This window comes from Pseudopipra pipra, chromosome 12 (genome assembly GCF_036250125.1).
Source record: "Pseudopipra pipra isolate bDixPip1 chromosome 12, bDixPip1.hap1, whole genome shotgun sequence".
Lineage (NCBI taxonomy): Eukaryota > Metazoa > Chordata > Aves > Passeriformes > Pipridae > Pseudopipra > Pseudopipra pipra.
Genome location: NC_087560.1, coordinates 10,280,764 through 10,300,237, shown reverse-complemented (window position 1 = coordinate 10,300,237; position 19,474 = coordinate 10,280,764). Strand labels below are relative to the sequence as shown.

General features: G+C 41.4%; 1 long non-coding RNA gene across 1 annotated transcript in view; it reads left to right on the top strand.

The window, feature by feature from the left end:
• The first annotated feature begins 41 nt into the window (after positions 1-41).
• LOC135420887 (uncharacterized) overlaps positions 42-19,474 on the top strand; it is a 51,818-nt gene continuing 32,385 nt past the window's right edge. Inside the window, exons 1-2 of the long non-coding RNA XR_010433764.1 lie at positions 42-401; positions 487-3,427. This is a non-coding gene — a long non-coding RNA (uncharacterized LOC135420887). The remainder of the gene's footprint in view (positions 402-486; positions 3,428-19,474) is intronic.

Here is a 19,474-nt window from a genome sequence, read left to right as displayed (position 1 = left end):
GCCGCCCCTCTCGGCGGCCGTGCCTCTTTGGGGTCCGGCCGTGCCTCTTTGGGGTCCCACCACCCATCTCAGGGGCCCGCCGCCCCTCGCAGGGTCCCGCTGCCTCTGGCAGGGGTCGCGCCCCTGTCAGGTCTCTTGGTCCCCTCTCTCAGGGGTCCCGCCACCCCCCCCCCCCCCCCGCGGGGTCCCGCCACCCCTCCCAGGGTCCCACCCCTCCCTGCCGGCCGCAGGAGGGGTCCGGGGCTCTGCGGCAGCGCCTCCCGAGCCTGGGCTGCGCCTGACGGGCTCGCAGGGAGCCGCGCTCCGGCCCTCGCCCTGTCCTGCATCGCGTTTGGGGGACAGCGGAGGTTTTGGCCGTGGCGAGTGAGGTCTTGGTGCAAGGTGCTGACCGTGACACCCAGGTGCCGTGGGCTGTCTGGGGAGGTCAAAGGTACTCCGTACCTTTTTTCTGCTGTGACAATTTTGCTTATTCCCATTGATTACCAGGATCCCTGTGCCGGACTGTGGGAGCACAGGGCTGCCCCTGAGGTGGGGCGGATGGCTGTGCAATTTAGGTGAACGTTCGCAAGAGCAGAGCAGAGACCTACACACAATCCCTCCCTTCAGACCCAATTCACTGAACTTCTTTGTCTGGCAACCTTTCCACAATGAAGTCATGTGTATAACTGAGGATTAAAGAGTAAAATACAGTCTTTTAAGCTTTGTAAAGTCGTCCCCCCTGCCCTTCCCCAGTTACTGGTTTCTCAGGAAGTGAGTTGTGTTTCCACAGAATCACTTACACACATGTGTGTAAACATTTCCAACCTTATGATGCCAAATGGCTTTTTAGGGTGCCTGTTTTATTTCTGATTCTTTGTGAGGTGCAGGGCTGATGCCCTCATTTATGAGTAAGAAGTGCAAACTGGAGCATATTGTTTTGCTCCATTGCATCTAATCCCTCTAAACTCTCCTCATTCCCTGTGTCTGTGGTGTTTGGCTAATATGTGATCAACCCTTCTCTAGGATACAAGAGATGAGATAAGGTGAAAAAGTGGAAATTTTCCTTTTGGTTTGAATGAAACATAATTGTACAGCCACTATTACAATAGGAACACAGAGAAAAATTTTTGGAGCCGCAAATTCTGCAGCAATTGCTGTTGCCCATTTCTGACCCCTCTGTGGCCCAGAATGCTTTTTACTAGAGCAAGAATGATTTTAATAGTCAAGATTTTTAGGGGTTACAACTAACTTCCAGAAATGAGTTCTGTGTTTATTTTCAGGAGAAAATAAGTCATTCTGATTTTGAAAGATTTAAGGATTTTCTTCCAAATCCCACTTTCCACCAAAGAAAACAGTACAAAATTTCCTGTCTAAATTAGTGGTGGCTCTTTCCTTACACAGGTCAACGGAAAGGGTTTTGTTATCAAGGTGAGAGGCTTCCTTGCCACTGCCTCTCTTCCTTGAAACTTATCATTGGCTTACTCTTAAAACTTCAGCACAGTTTTTCAGCTGCTTCATTTCAATTTAGCTATTTTTTGATGGCTCACTCTTTTTTAATAGCTTTAAAGTACTTATGAGCCTGCTGTTCTGATGGGAACAAGCTCTGGTACAGCAACATGCTCACTGCATGGTTAGGAAAGCTCAGTCATGTGATTTCAGGATTTGAAGCTTTTGCTCTGCTCTGGTTTTACTGTGTGTTCAAGCTCTAATTCCTTTCTATAGGCACCCCCTCTCCATGCATAGCTGAAGCAAAGCCAGAGCTTTGATTTTGCTGAAGGCTGAAGTCCGCTTAGTTTGCTGAGAAGTTGTGAGTGAGGGTGCTGCCCTCTCACCCTCCTTGCCAAGAACACCCCTGGAGAGAGCAACAAATAGGAAAAAAGCCCTTGGTCTCCCAGCATGAGGAACCACGTGCTGCCTGTCTGCGTGCTTGACCCAGCACAAAAACACTGGCAGCCAGAGTATGCTCTGGCCTCAGCACCGCTGGCTGCCTGGGCTGGGCCACTGCAGTCTGAGAGAACATTCTGTGAAGCTGAGATGTGTCAACTAATAGTGCAGATTTAACGCATGCTGCTGCATTTTTTGGCTGCTGTTAAGGTAAAGTTCTACTCTCTGGTAGTAAAATAAATGGATACGTAAATTTTCCAGAGCATCTGAAGGAGAGAGGAGGTGGCTGTTTGGTAGGCAGGTTACTAACACTGATGCTCTGCCACCCATGGGGGTGGCTGCCTGAGCACAACCCTCTGGAAGGATGAGGGAGCATCAAACTACAGCAGCTGTAGCTCCTTTCCCAGTGAGCACATTCCAGTGTGAACTGGCTACAATACATCTCAATGCTCCTCAATTCAGCTGAGGACAGAGAGTTGGTTTGCTGCCCCACAAAGCAAAAGGAGGTTGGGCTGGCTAGAGGTGTGACCCAGCTGTGTGCTATTTAGGGGGCAGGTGGGAGAGAAAATGTTCATTGGGATCAGCTGTTGTGTCTCCACAAAACAAGTACTCATTTTCTTGTGAGTGGGGTAGGAGTTTAGTACTTCTGTAGAAGTCCAAGATGGAGTTTCTCTATATGCAGTGAAATTGTTTAGCATTGCTTGAGGGTTTTTTCTCCTACTTTCTTCACAATTCCAGCAGACAGAGCATGGGTAATGAGGAAGAAAAGCAGGTGAGTTTTTCAGAATTTAGGGGGAGCGTGAGTCCTTGTTGGAAGGATCCAGTCCCTAGAAAAGATATTGGGATAGTATGATCAATTCATGACTAGCTTAAAGTAACAAAAAAAAATATTTTTGTAGGGACTGGGGTCCAGTCTTTCTGGGGGAAGAAAAGGTGATATAGATCCTAGTAAGAAATCTGTAGCTAACTTAGGTACAGGTAATCATACCTGTGCAGGAATGCTCAGTTTCTCTGGCTTTCTTAATTATAAATGCACTTGGAATTTTCCTTATAACTCAAGCTGCATCCCATTGTTTCAATCACATATCAGTGTCATCCTTTCCTTGTGGTTTTGTTTTTTGGGATTTGTTTGTTTGTGAGTTTGGGGTTTTTAGGGGTTTCGTTGGTAGTGGTCGGTATAAAAATAGCCTGGTATGGATTTGGATGAGGGTGCTCAGCTGGCCTCAGGGCTGGTAGGAGTGCAGGGTAGAAGTGCAGCCAGTGTCAGCTGTACCTCAGTGCTGTGGCTCCTGTCCCAGGATGCAGACCCTGTGCACAGCTGTGCTCATCTTCTATGATGGTCTGTGCACTTACACACCACTCATGCTCCCAGTCACAAGGCCTGATGTGCTGGGAAACAAAATGCATGAAGATGTTTTCATCCTCAAAAAATACCCCAAACCCCAACACTGTTCTGACAGTCTGGTGTTATCCCTGTTTGGCAGAAGAGAAGCTGAGGATGAAAAGGGCCCTGAGTACCTGGCCAACTGCTGTGACAGGAGGCTGTGCTGGTGCTGCTCGGAAGGTGAGTTTCAACACTCTTTTTCTTCTGTTCATGCAGGTCCTGTGGCATCTTTGCAGTGTTGTGGTAACTATCCGTGTAAAATGGTGGTCTTTAAAAGAGCTGATAGAATAAATTCTCTTACCCTGAGGTGCTCAAATATCACCCTAAGGTGATGAGACAGATACTTTACTGTTGCAAAGTTAAAATGAGTCTCTTCAGTGTAACTCCATTATTCTTAATTTAAAAGATAAATATACCGTCATTGTCAGACCAGATATTCCCCTTTGTCAGCATTTCATGGCTCACTTCCTGGATGTAGATAGATTGATGATAGCTGCTTAATATTCTTTCCTTCATAACCAGCAATTTGAGAGTTGCCAACTCTCATGATGGCTGCCGTTTTTCTTAAAGCATCAGCTTGATGTACATTAGCCACACAAGAATCCTGGCTTGCTTTCTCTTTCTTTCAAACAGATAGTTGCTTGAAAATGAGGATCTGAGCATCTAATGCTGGAGGCAAATAAGCACATGACAGTATTATTTTCAAGCTAATCTCATGACTTGAGGAAAGGGTGATAGGTTCATTCATGGCTTTAGAACAATGTCAAAGGGAAGGATCTGATTTCTGACTCTTAGCTCCATTAGAGCCAAATGCCTTTTCTGAGAATATCTTTGAAGATCACTGGAAGACACAGCTCCACTGAAATCCCTAGTGAGGACCTGGAAAGCTGCTGAGCTGTGAAGGAATGGTGTGTGATAGCCAGTGCAGAATGGTGTGAGTCAAATGTATTGGCCTTTGTGTCCTGACTTTGCACATGTCATGAATGGTTTTTATTGACTCTGAGCTGTGAAGTTGTGAACAGTGTATGTTTTTAGGTGGTCCCTCTCACTTCATCTGCTGTCTCTTTGGTGAAGCTATACAGTAGTTCTCATGGTCTTATCTTGCTCACTGGGTAGTTTGATCATCTGTTCAGGATATTGAAAGAGTCTCTCAGCCTGAAAATGAAACGTGTCCCAGATTAAATATTTTTAAGAACTTCTCCTGATTTATTTGAGTGCCCATCCATGTTAAATGCTTTCCTTTGGTTAGAAGTCCTCATTAAGACAATTGGAATGAACTGTAATGCCAGTGCTTGTGGTATCATGGAGCTGAATATCTGCTGGTGATTAACTATCTAGACTGATCACAACAGAAAATCTTGCTATATATAAATACCTACATACACCAGGAGAGTAGGGCTGTTGCTAGTTAGTAATAAAGCTATAGAAAACTTCTCTGTATAGCTCTTGCTTGGTATCTCAATATACCCAGTGCCTTTAGACCATCTAAGCACAAAAGATTGCACGTAGTCTAAAAAGGATGCACTGCAAACAGCCAGCATGCTTCAAACACCTAAATCAGGTGTTTGCATGTAGGATGGCCAAAGCATGGAGCAAAATGTTAAGGTTTGTGAGGATAGATGATAATTATATTGCACCATGATCACTTGAGGTTGCTCTGTTCCATCTCTCCAGCAATTTATGTACAGACCAAATACACATCCACTTCTATTTCTACACTTGTGTGTCAAGGGGGCAGATAAATACACCACCAAACATAAGTGAGAGTAGATACTGGCAATGAGTGAGTCACATATTTCTTTCATAATGCCTTGGGTGGGGTGTTTTTATGGTTGGTGTTTTGTTTTGTTTTCCTCCCCCCTCTCAAATATTCAAGGTCTTGTTTCTGTGGACAAAGGAGAAACAAAGAGCAGAAAAACGGTTCCTTGCCTGCAGTTTCTAAGCTTGTCTTTTCTGCAAGTGTAGTGCACCAAGGAGTTCTGGTGTCTCTCAGTGACTCTTTTTCTTCCATTTGTTTTCTTTCCTCTTACCATGAACACAAACACTTTAGCCAACAGTTGTACTTGTACTTACACTGGAGTATGCGCTTGTTTTTCCCACTCTTTGAAGCCTGTGTTTGCTCTGACTTTTATTTTACTCTGGCTCTCACGCTGGCTGTCTTGAGGCTTGGCTTTATCTGCTGCTGCCGTCCTTTCAGCATTTTTTTTTGAGATCAAGGTGCATGTTGAAGGCTGTGTGTCACAGCCTCTGCAGTCTCAGTGTGTCTAATGGGTTTGTTAAAGTTTTGCTGTTGTTTTTTATTGTGTTGCTAATGAAACAATCTTGCTGCTCTGGCAACTTTCAGCCGACCTTGAATTTGCAAGTACTTAGGAATTTATATTCTACATAAATAAAATGAAAATTATTATTCTTATAATATTGTTCTTATGGTTATTGCCTGCAAGTTCTGTAATCTCAGTGATATCTCTGGAGATAAAACAAACTCTCAGAACATAAGTGTCTACATAAACAACATCAAATCATGTTTTCTTCAATGCGATTGCTCCTTTTCATGTATTCTGTAACTGAACAAGCATTAGAAAAATAATTATTATTGACATACTAGAAAAGGGACACATTCAGTTCTATCTCACAGGCTACCAAGTTGTTTCGCCAGATAACATCAGCGTGTACTAATGTTATTTACAATGCAATAGATGTTGTTGATTTGAGGATGTTCCTCTGTTCCAGAAATCGATTGCTACAAGGCAGTGTGTTGCAAAACACTACCAGTGTATGTTGGGTTATGTTCCTGTGCATCAGTCCAGATGCGACGCCATTTTAAAGCACTTTCAGTTTTTGGTGCAGTAACCGTGATGCTAAACCTTTGTTCCTTTGTGCACGTTGTGAGATGCTCCTGGAAATTCTTTCTTCCTCCCTTCACTGCTGTGCAGCCTTAGGGGTGAGGCCAGCAGGGAAAACATTAGACTGGTTGCTTTTTGGCTGTGCTTTCGCTAAGGAGGAGGAGGAGAAGAAAGGGGGGTTGGGGTGGTGAACAGTTTTCTCAGGAGCTGGAGCAGGGGCCTTTGTGGCAACCTGGCTAGACAGTGAAGCATAAGCCTGTTGTGATTTCTGTGATGAAGGGAGTGGGTGGCAACAAACTGAAGAAAGAAACTTCTGATAAAACATAACTGGGCAGCTACGCACCAAAAAGATGGTCTAGACAAACAGCTCTGTGAACCTGGAGTTTATGCAAATTCATCTGGAACTGCTTGGTAAATCAGTTCTCCCAATTTATATTTTGGGTAGAGTTCATGTAATTTGTATCCAGACTAATATACAATTGTACATGTGTGCAGACGCCTGCCTTTCCTCTGGAAATGCTGTAAGCTTTACATGGGGATGAAGGAACAAAATCAATTCTGTGCTTCTGCTGAGGAGATGACAGAACTATTACTGCTCAAACTGAGCAGTGCAGACAACTGAAGGATAAAATTATTGCAGTCTCTGAGAATGTGTCTCTTTAGAGAGCTTTGGTGCAGCCCCCCACTGCTTCCTCATGAGATATCACCAGAAATGCAGTTTGTTTTGTCAGAGGGCTTAGCTTCTCTCAAACTTGCATAAACTGCTGGTGAGCTACTACTGATTATTCCTTCACAATGCTAAGTTAAAAAAGATCCACTGTGAAATGGAGAATATTGAAAACCTCACACATTTAATAGTAATTCTGGCATTGCTGTATATGCCAGAACATAATGTTTTTAATATTCTAAGGCAACATTTAAGTTTCTATCAGACCTTAAAAAAATGAACATATTGGTGTCTTAATTGCTAGCACAGAATATATAGATACAGCATTATCTTCCACAAAAATCATGTTCTGCTGACAGAAGAACTGATGTGATAGAGCTGCAACTTTTTCCCTCAGGATAGAACCATTATTATATCCTTATGTTACTAAAACTTGTTTCTCATATTCTCGCATATCGTGAACTCTGATTTAGTATGTCCTCATCCATTTTAAAAGCTTCCAGCTTATCCATCTGTTCCCTGGCCACTACAAACATGATTTCATTGTGGTCATTTTTCACTGTTAAACATAATCAACAACATGGAGATGATATGCATGGTATATGCAAGTTTATATGACTTCTTCCATGGACCATTCTCCTTGTGATCAGGGATGGAAATGGCAACCAGATCTTCAGCTGCTGTCCTGTTTCTGCTATCCAAGAAAGATGTTTTAGTACTGACTGGTTTACTAATAACAAGTTTTTACAAACAATTATGGCTTACCTTTTCCTGAATCATATTTAGATGTTCTCGCTCATTGCCAAAGATTTCTCAGCTAGAGTTTGACTGAATGAACAGCTGATCCAGCACAACAGGCTGGAAGCCACCAGCAGGGATGAAAAAATGGTGGGAATAAGGAAGCGAATCAGCTAGAAATTGAATAGATGTTCTACTGATAACAACTGGTCAATTCAGTGGATCTGCTTTGAGATACTTTGGCTCTTACCTGTTATGTCCACCCCTGACCCTTTGCACTCTCAATTTGAATGAGAACAACCGGTTTAGAGGTTGTTATAAATGTAAAGGTGTTATTTTCCTTTTTCAAGTCTGTTGCTGCTGAATTTCACCTGCCACACTGAGAAATTTGTAGTTAAAAGAACTGTGGGGTTTTTTCTCCTGCATATTTTCCCATTTGTTTGAGGAGGAGCAGTGGTGATAGCTTCATCTTTGTGAGCTGTCTCCACACTTTCCCCAACAGCTGGAAAGACATTTTTATTTGTTACTGTTTGAAGACATTGGGCTGGGCTAACACTGCAGGAAGCCTCTTGTTGTGCTTTTCTGGTGTCCATGCCTGCTGAAACCAAGGCTAAATCACTTGGAATCAAGGAATGGCTTTAGGTGGGCTCCTGTGTTTTCCTGTGAACTGGTCTGTGAACCAGAACTGCTCATTTTCTAGTTAGTGTAAAATGATTTTTTTTTTTTTAATGACACTTGTTTTGATTCTGTGGGGGAGGGATGTACTTATGTCAAGTGTGATGAGTTGATGCTCTTTGTAAGAGACCTTGCACAATCTCTAATCTTCAAGACAGGACAAACAATTGGCAATATAAGACTTAAGGCATTTAAAAGCTCTGCTTGCAAGTGCCTTTTCTTCAAATGCTTTCTCATTTAAATATTTCTTTCATATTTACGAAAGCAATAAAAAAAAAAGTATGCAAACTTCAATAGACTTTAAAAATGCTCAGTTTAATTGTCCCTGATATATTACTGAATACTAAATCTGCTTAGTGGGATATCTGGTGTCCAATAATTTGAAATTTGAAAGTGTTATAGACTCCAGTTCCATAATTGTGGGTGTTCGACCTTTTGGATACTCAAGGGTGTCCTCAGCTTTCCATTTGCTGCCCTGACCTAAGTCCATTGTGTTTGCCCCTCACATGAGTGTCTTGAGTACTCTAAGATTCCCCTACTAACCAAGATAACTAATGTTTCAGCAACTGAGTTGAGCATGTAAGTTATTGTTATTATTTGAGGTGTTTTGGTTTCTTTAAAGTTAACCTGTTTTTACTCTCCTCCCTGTTCAGAGCAAAACAGCACTATAGATAGGACCTTGTTTGCAGCAAAAAATTGTTCTTGTGAACTGTTAACATCTGTCAGAGCCATGAGCCCATTTCTGTGCAAATCAGCTTATCACTGTGAAGTTGTGCCAGCTCTGACCAAACCACAAAGGGATTATTAAATATTATAAAAACTTTCAGTGAATTCCTACATCCCTCTTTACCATGCTGTCAGCTTCCCAAGTTCTGAATGTTAAAAGCCAGCCACAGGTCAGATCCAGTAGCTCTAAACTACTTTGGCTGTTCTCCTGGACAGATGCAGAGCACTGAGGCTTAGGGAAGAGAAAGAGTACAGTTACAAACTTGCACAAACAAAAACGTACTTGTTTTTGACTTCCAGCACAGTTTAGAATACTTTCCCCCCCTCTCTTTGTTAAAGCTCTTCATTTAGGAGTGCTACAATTTTTTCTGGCTGAACTAAAAAAATAGAAATCTGCTTGTGCCTGCACCCAAATCTGGGACCAAGCAGACTGTGACTCTTGGCTGATTGAAATATAACTCCCAGCGTCTAGAAAATCCAGATCTAAATACATCTCTAAAGACCTATTGGTGCAGGATTCATAGCATCAGAGTGCTGTGGGGGGAGGGAGAAAAAAAATACCATTGCTGTTTCCATAGTTGCTAAAAACTAATGGAAAATTCTGTAGAAGGAATTTTAAAAAACCTCAGACAATGCTCTTACTAAGGTATTTCCCGAATCTATACTGAAACAAAATAGTTTAAAGCTTAGTCTGTCAGCCTTCTTGTGCTGGCAGGACTGTGAAGATAACAAAGTAAATCCATATGCTTGGAATCTGTAATGAACAAGCAGAGGTACAAAAAAAATGTGGTGTCCACTTCCACTCGTCCACTCACTGACTTGTTGTCTTTCAGGCACTTGACTTTAACAAGGGCATGGTGCCCCTTACTGTCCTTAACACACACCAAGAGGATGCAACAGCGTGTTTCTATTTACATAACCTCTGATGGCAGGACAGCACCCGCTATTTCCATGCTTACCCTGGTTAGTGCCAGCCTCACACACTGTAAATTTATCTCATGCATCCAGTTTAGCGCTTATGTTGTGTTTTGCTTGGGTAGTATATTTAGCAAATTGTGTAGTCAAATGATTGTTAGACTGAGTGGTTGATGCCTAGTACACAAATAATTATGACACTAAACTTACTATGTATGAGCTGGAGCCATAGCTGATTCCAGTGACAGATGGAAAACTCCACTGAACCTTTTATTGGCCATATGCCATTTCTGAGTGTTGGCCAACAACAAGATTTGTTGCTAATATATAATGATTTAAACAGTAAAAAGAGCAGCTGCACTTTGATTTTTGGTGCCTTTACTACAGGTTTTCCTGGAGCTTTTGAATATCTACTGCTGCTTTCTAATGCAAAGCTGTCACTTCTAGTCTGTGAGAAAAGACTTTATCTTCCCAGCACTATCTGTGGTAGAATTTTATATTTTGATACTTATAACTAAAGCTCTCCTCTGCCTTTTATTGCATGATTAAGTTGACAGCATAAAAATCTTCCTGCAACATGGGGCTGGCAGTGGCTCGTAAGAAACTGGCTCTGTTGTGTAGTACTGCAACAGAGCTTTTTCCAGGCTGTCAGTAAGTCTTATGTTTTATGGCCTGTCTGAGGACTGGGAGACCAGCATTCCTCCAGCTGTTCAGGGAAGACAACTTTCAAAGCACAGTTCACTGAGAGGAACCACATGTCTTGTTCATCATATTACCAGGATAGTGTTTGCAAAAGTGAGGGTGTGAATAGAAGCTGCAATTGTTGTCTGTGCAGAACATGTCACAGTGTTCCTACTATTGCCGGTGGAGCAGAAAAACCTGCTGCCATGCAACATATTGACCTTCATTTCTCCTAAAGAGGTTTCACTGCATTGTCCTCTGTCAGTCTATTCATTCCAATATTCATTCAGAGAAAAACAAGATTGGAATCTGGAAAGCAGAACTATTCTGGCCCTCAGCCCAGCAGCAAAGAGCATGGTAAGGGAGGTACATGACAAGCAAGCACATTCCAATATAACTTTATATATTTTTTGGGGGGAGGGAATGAACACTTTATTTTATAAAATTTGTATTTTGCAAGCTTGAATACGAGTAAAATTGGCTAAATATTTGACTGTCCTGAGTATCATCAGTCTGCACTGCATTGAGAAGTACTCTAGAGGTTTCTAGAATGTGTCAGATAAGTCATCATGTTGCTTCTGTGCCAAGGGAGGCATGAAGTGGTCATTGCATAAAGTGATTTTCATTGTTGAAGGCAAGCAGGTAGGGAAGAGAGCAGTGAACACCTGTATGCTTCTTGCACCTCCTTGGAAATGAGTACCAAGTGAGATTCATGTTGCTCCCCTGTTTCTCTGATAGGTCATATGGAGAGAGTTACACAAGTGGTGCCCACAACCCTGGTTTGGTTCCTGACCAGCCCATGGGCTGTGCTGTGGGTTGGGCTGCCCTTAGTGCACAAGGACAGTATTTCACATGGGCTGTGCTGTGGGTTGGGCTGCCCTTAGTGCACAAGGACAGTATTTCACATTGGCTGGCTGTGGCTGAGCTTTGCTCTGTGTGGCTGGACTGCCTCTGGGTCTCAAGCCTGGCTGCTGATGTTCTGTCTGTAGTGCTAAAATGCTCTTGCATTTGTCAGACTACCTCTCTTGTCTGCCTCAGTGCCTTGACCTCTGTGGCTGGAGCAATTTTTGCCAGTAGGCTAAGCCAAGTGACTTATCCAGGCAAAGCCTATAACATTAATTTATTTCTTCACCCAGTAGTAAAAAGGAAGGGCCTCTCTGCATTTACTGCATTGTTGACTTTTCTTTGTGGTGTTTACATGCCAGCTGACTCCAGGTCTAGCCGGTTGGATTGGTTGCTGACTGCTGCATGCTCTGAAAGTGTCAATGTGTTGGTTCTGCTCAACTTTTCCTTCAAGGAATAAATGTTTTGTTGTGTTTGTTTACTTATTTATTTTGTATCTCTTCCTTTAGCTTTGGAAAAGCAGCCATGTAACTGCTGGCTGCAGGCAGGTTGTTTCTTCACAGCTAATAGTCTCTGTGTTGTAGTTTGAATGTTTGTGGGGATGCTCCTTATCTAGGTCATCATTTTTCTTTCCTGTCAGATTCCCCCTACACCCCTCTTTGATCTTACCTACAGCAAGCTATCTGTCTCAAACAGCCAAGCCCAGCTATGCAAAATGTTTGTAAAGCAATAAAGATATTTCCCACTTTGTCATGTCATGTGGAGTGTTGGACCCAGTGAAACCCACATCAGTCACAGGGATAGAAAACAGTGTAATTTTTATTTGTATTGGAATCGAGAAGTAAAAGATAGATCTAATTCTGGGGGAGGTTCATAGCTGGCTCTGTTATCAATCTGAAATAGTACCTACTGGGGAATAATTTTCCCAGTGATGTGGATGCCCTTCCTCACAGATGTGGATCATCTGTGAGCTGTGTGTTAGAATCGGTGTGTTGCACTTGTTTTTACCTTACCAGCTAGTGCCTGACACTTTGAGCATCTGTGCAACACAGGCCTCTTCCACTTCTGACTATGTTTTTACATTTTTGATGCTATCTTTTGGAGTTGGATTTTTTTGGTGTTTGTTTGTTTTGGTTTTATTTATTTGGTTTTGGTTGTTTGTGGGGTTGGTTCTTTGTTTTGTTGTGTTTTGTTTGTTTGTTTTCTCCCAGGGTTGAGAGAATCTCTTATGCAGATGTTTGTGGTTAAGTGCAAACTGTTGATTGTAGAGCACTTGGGAATTCCTTATGTTGAACAATTCCCTAATGCCTGCCAATGTCACTGGCTACATCATCTGCCCTCTTTGTAATATTTGCTGGCCTCAATATGCGTTGGTCCTCATATAGTTAAATGAGGAGTATCATTTGCTCTAAGGAAATACATACCACCTTACACTGGCTACAGCTATTTTTCAGATAACATGTGTTCAAGTATATTGCTAAAAACTAAGGGAAAAAAGGGTAATTCTAAAAGCTGTTGGAAAGATTAGTGAAGGTTGTTCCCTCCTCTCCCAAAGTCGTTGTCATGTACTTCCCATTGATGTTTACAGGCAGTTCTGTGTGCAGTCGATCAGGAAAGAATCAGATAACAGAAAATGATTATGGAAGCAATAAAGTTCTAGAGTTCCCCCCTCCCCCCAATAAATTTGTTCTTGCTTCATATGAAAACTGAAATGATTTTTCTGTGTGACAGGTGTACTGTGGGTAGTGCTAAGCCATGGTTAGCAACATCTCCTTGTGATGTTATTTCATTGCAAGACCGGTGATTTACAAGTTCAAGATAAGGGTCCTTGGCACCATCATTGCAGTGTATGAAGCAATTAAAAAATGTGATGATTCTTGAGGGGACATATATACAAAAATGAAAACACTTCACTAGAAAGCAGAACTTGCTGGTGTCAGCTGGTGATTAGTATTTGTTGTCTTAAAGGCCCAAGGTTATTGCAGTCTTGTCTGGTTTAACTCAGCAAGCTCTCAGTGTGATGGGCACGACATGCCTGGCTGAGTGCTGTGGCTGCAATTTCTGTTCAGCTGGTACTCACACAGAATGAGCCTGTTAAGATCTTCAGACAGATCTGGTTGAGCAGTAATGCCAAGCATGTCTTTAAAATCCAGGGGTGGGAGTAGAGACTCACAACAGGTAAAGCAAGAGTGTATGGTGAATGGTTCTGTAACTGTTATTAGCGTAGCTGGACTTTAATAAGATGGGAAAAGTTTCTGTATTGAAGATTTGTGATGACTTGGAGGGGGGTGAAAAATAATTCCTACTGCTCTTTGTGACTCTTCTACATCCACTGTGATTTCTAGGGTTTGTGCTATTAGCAGTCTTCACTTGGCAGATGAATGGTGGGAAGTGTGTCTCTGATGCAGTGCTGTGTAGTAGCCACTTGGTGTTTGCTCCAGGCACGTGTATTATCTTGGTTATTCTGAGCAGATCTGTTTTGTCCTTGCCTTTCGGCAGCCCGCCCCACTGTTTCCTTGTGTGTTTTGTTACACAGCTGCTACACAGATATGTCTGTGTGAGCCTGTACGTGTCTGCAGGTGGGTTCTTCACAGCTTTGTGGAGACGGTGACCCTGCGAAGCACAGAGAGCAGAGTGATAAACAAATGCACCATTCCTGGCTCTGCTAATGCCTGTCAGGATGAGTTTAGCAATTCCCTCCTATATCCATGGCCTTTAAAACAAGGACAGTGTTTATATTCTGTTTAGGGATAAAAAATTCTTAAGATTAGTGTTACTTGAGAAGTCATTTCCTTGATTATGCTGTACATGGCAAACAAAACGAGCAAATGATCAAGTGTTTTCTAATGGCTTTGACAGGAGATGGCATCTGTTGCAGTCCATGTGGATTTATTAGTGTAGTGACCCTGTCTCCCTAGAGCTTCCTGCTGTCACATGCTGCCTCATTCTGTGTTCCTACTGGAGTGCATACAAATGTAGTGTGCAATTGATATTTAATTATTTTAAGGAAAAAATGAAATTCGTAGTTCCATACCAATGTTGATGATAGATACACCTACATAGATATATGTATTTTTGTAGAGATAAATAAAAAAAGATTATTAGATTCATGCATTTGAGTACCTTACTTTGATTTTCTCCCCCTGCACTGAATGTGATATTCTATATAATTAAAATGTTGAAAGAGAAAATTTTACAAACCATATCGTGGTGACCTTTAGTTCCTAATCTCAAAGCTGTCAATAGAAATCCAGATGCTTGGGAACCATATCCAAATGCAGACAAATCTCAGGTGCAAGTGGAGTGATTATTAATCAGCAGCTGTGCTTATCAACATGTGTAGTTATTCCACCTTTAGCTAAAGCAGTAAGTCCTGTGCATTTGCAGCTGATTTTGCATCAAGTTCTGAACGGACAAAATCTGCTCTGGTAATGAAATACTTCAGTTGCTAGGTCATAGTGCATCTAGCAATTTACCTATGTGTGTAAAAGATGTTTACTACCATAATACTCTGAAATAGAAACAATCATGGCCAGGTACTCTTAAGTATTTTGTTCTCAGGAAACTACTTGTTGTTTGAGCAGACAGAAAGGTTGTGCATGTAATACAGATAATGTTTTTCTGAGGTTTCTGTTGCTTCAGGTATATCTCTACCATTGCATACCCAAATTTACAATGAGGACATTTTGGGAATTATAGAGCTCTCAGAAAGCAAATGTTCCATCACAACTAATGTTCTCCTCCTGCTGATGACAATACCTCAGGATATCAAAATGAATGGCAGAAATGAAAGCAAAACAGTGTTTATTTGACCACCAGCGAGGAGCATCAATGTGAAATAAATTAGAACTTGTGCCTGCTTATGATTTTTCTTTATATTTTTGATTTGTACAATTTTATGATCCTTTTCCTCTGTTGACCTTGAAAGCACTGGTTATTTATTAGCATAATATGATTACATACCTTTCTGCAGCATTTAAGATGAAAATTGAAACCTTGCAATAATTTGGCTAAAAGCTGCTAGAGTAGCCAGCTGTCAAAATTTTAAGAGAAACCATATTAAGCAAAACCAAGCTGTAGCTGTTTAACTGACTGTTTAGCTAAACACAGTCAGCACAGCTACCTGGGTAGGAGGCACTTGGGCAGGCTTAATTTGCTGGCTACAGATATGAAATATTAGCAAAATGCAATTTGGCGACAGCTTACACACTCTGGGCCGTGGACTCTTCTCAGTCCACATGTGCAGCTTGAATTATAGCCAAATTAGATGCATTTATAATTCATTCTCTCCCTCTCTCTCACAGGCACTCTGCTCTGTACAATCTCTATTTGTGACTTAGATGGGCCAGGGCTGTGTAAATTGCATGACCAGGAAAGCACCGCTTGCTATCAGCTTATGGATTCCTTACAGATGTAAGGGGCTAAGAACAGGTTAAAATCTCATGGCAGAAGTAGCAGTTGCAGTACTGTTACCTAAAATGTGACTGTAGTTTGTTTAAATGGTGGAGTTTACTCACCATTTAAATGAAAAAAAAATTCTCCTTTAGGTGTGGATGACTAAGTGTTGCTAATTCCCAGTTGGCCAGTGTAGCGGATACGTGCCAGAACTTGCTTAATGCCCTTTCTTGATCCTAAAGGTAATTCATTTTTTAAGGCAGAAGCAGTCAGTAGTATTGGTAAGTGATTCATTTGTTTTATTTGTATTTGTTTTCTCTTGTAATATAAATTGTAATAGTTGAATGGCTGTCGATATCTTTAAATCTATCAAAACCATTGTGTTCTCAGAATCTTGCTTTGAAAGTGTGTTCAGCCTTGGTGAGTCGTATATTACAGAATTATCTTGTTTGGTTTCTCTTGCCTGCAGAATGTGCATTGATATTTACAGTAGACACATGGACAAGTTTCTTTCTTTTGTAATGTTGGACATAAGGCCAAAATTTACTTACCTGCATGGTAGTTGTGGATGTTTAGGAAACAGTCTGCCAGTAACAAGGTCTTACTTGAATTTGAAAAACATTGAATTGCTGTGTGGTCAGAGAGACTTTCATACCCAAGCAAGGGGAAATAGCTCTAAAGCTTTTGTGGTGGAGTTTGTACTAAATGGAAGCCCCATGCATGCTTGGTATTGAGCTTAGTAACTAGTAATGTAAATACTATTCTGTTTTCTCCTGCATGTTTTAAATCATCCCTCTGAAATTCTACATACTGAATCCTATAGACACATGGTAATTTAGTCAAAAGCACTTACTGTATTTTGTTTCAAAATACTAGCTGAATCTACAGTGTTTCATAAACATATTTGTCTTTTCCTCAAATAATCTCTAATACCGTATCAAATATTTTAATATTTGAAAAGTAATTCTGAATTGGACAGAAATTCTTGTAGCAATAGAGCATAAACATCCTTTTTGTGTTGCACAATGTTTCTTTTTAAGTCCTTGACATGCCACTATTTTAAAGTGAGATGGAGAAAACAGCACTGAGGTCTGTTAAATGACTAATTTGCATCCTCTGAAGTACAGATTGGAGATAATGAGAGGAAGAAAAGATAGAAGACAGGAAATAAGAGATTAGCCATGAGTGCTTAAACAGTTCAGGGAACTAGTTGTTCTCTTGCCAGTGTCCATTTCTGAAACCAGCTCAGATGGCTCATATATGTCTCTCATGTTTCACTTCATTCCACCATTGTTGTGTACTGATATGTAACTAAGCCTTGTCTTTTTTTCTGCCTTAAAAGTAATTGTGCTATTCAAACATGAATTTAGTTTTGTTTTGGTTGAGATTACAGGCTGTTTTGTTTAGAAATTTTTAAAATAGGCATTAATCCTACAATATGATGCAGGGGAGTTGGTGGTTGAGATCATTCAGGCTTTGTGAGGAGCTCTGAAGCTGTGTGTTGCACATTGTGTATTTGTTAGTCATGTTAAGGTGCATTTTCTATTAGAATTTCTTGCATAAGCCTTCCTTGTTTCTAAATTATCCCACAACAAAGAAAGATTTGCCTAGGTATAGCTGTGTGTATATGTATATATACACGCATATTTAAAGAAAGTGGCTTTTATTTGATGGTGACGGCTGAATAAGATGTTTATTATGATCTTAAAAGGATCTTTAAAAACAACAAATCATGTAATACCGTACCTTTAGCCTATTTTAGAACTGTTCTACTCAGTTGTGCTTTTAATGGGTTTGTTCATCTTGTCTGTGGCTAGAGTTTCAAGAATCTCATTTTTCACTATTTCTGGATCTCCCACTCCGGATCCCCCTTGAGGGGGGTGGGTTGATGCCAAACGCTTCATTTATTGTTGAAGGTGTGAAGTATTGACAGTGGTCATGCCTGACTGCCTGGTGAAGTTTGGCTTCATCTTGCTTAGCTTGGCCTCTCTTGTGGTGATTGGCTTGTGGCTTGGCTTGGTGATTTTTGGCTGGGTTTGTTTTGGTTTGTTCCCCTTACTCCAGAAAGGATCAGTATTTGTTCAACCTTTTGCTCAGCTTTTGTCAACATTGAGTCAATTTTTGAGATGGAAGGGGGCTGCTTTAACTCAAGTCTTGACAGTTGAGAGTCACTGTGATGACTGTGTTCTGATGAATCTCCTTGATGCCTTAAGACTTTTATTACCTCATTAGGAAGACAGTAGGTGATTTCACTGCATTTGCCATTTTATTAAGCAAGATTTCCTTGTAGGATGTCTTGAAGGGAAAATTTTTTGACCTGAGAAGGTAAAACTTCCTTTTTCTAGGAAGTTTGTGTTTGCTCCACTGAGCCACCTGCTACCCTTCATTGTAGGTAGCCAAAAGACTAGTACTGCCTTTATTGTATATTGTGTTCATTCTTCCACCCACCCTCAAGCCTCCTTTCTGGCAGAGAGTTTTGCTTAGCCTTTAACAAGATAGTCTTAATTAAGTTTCCTACAATTTCACTAGCAATGGGAAAAGTATTATAAACATTGATTTTAAAGTTTTACTAATTTGTTTGCTACAGTGTCTTACTGAGAACTATTTTCTGGATTTATTTGGCTAGTATACAATCAATTGCTGAGGTGCTATGTAATTAGCAAGAACTAAACTAAGTATATCAAGCTTATGGCAGACTGTCAAGTACTTTGTGAAAATGAATTCAGACAGACAAAGGGAAAACATTCCTGAAAGGTGTGGAAAATAACAATGGGAAGTGGTCCATATGGCCCCAGCAGCAATCCTCTTCCATGTCTAGGAAGGCAAACTTGGAAGATGTTTAAGTGCTTTTACCAATGGCAGACTTGCAGGGTACTGCCTCCAAGTAAATCTCCTCCTCTCATCTAACCTTGCTTCTTGAACCCTAAATTTCCCTGATTTTGTTTAATTCTTCTCTTTCCTGGGGTGGCTGGACTCTGTGGCCTGAAGCACCCACTGCTCAGTCATCAAACCCTTTACTGTTTGCTGAAACAAGGCTGAGTGCCACGGCTTCTGTGTGCCCAGACAAACAGCTGCAGCAGTTCAGATGTCCTCGTCCTGCAGTGATTTGTTACTGTCCCTCTGCTAGAAATTGCCTTCCTGCAGCAGGGTTGGTGTGAGGGAATGCAGCCACTCCACTTCACAGTCCAGCACCTCAGAACAGTTCACTTTTAGATCAAACTAATCCACATCCATGTGTTTCACACTAGAGTGTATGTGGTGTTCTGAGACAAAGGATTGGAACAGTGAGGTCCACCTTAAAGCATCTCCAGTCCATGCCAAATCAGATGCTGCCCATATGCTGTGTAGCTGTAGCAAAACAGGATCACTATCATAGCAAGTCACTTGGGAGGCACTGGTAGTACAGCTATGCTGCCTCAGATATTTGCAAGGTCATTTAGCAGTTTGGGTGCCCAAAGAAAGCACAGCTTTGCACTGCAGTCAAATTATAGTCCTTTCTGCATGATATCCAAAGCCAGCTTCCAGAAATGAACACTGAAGTGTGTGACTGACAAAAGCATGTTGATTTAACAGTAATCTCAGTCCCTGTCCACTGTGCATTGTGTGGTTCTCCTACCTGGCAGGATTTGAGATTCACAAGAATTCCCCGATTTCTGGACCTTGTGAGAACAGAATTCCTGCTGGTTTCAGTACCTTATTCATAAAAAGCGGACCTGGCAGAGAGATTTGAAGTATGCATGTATT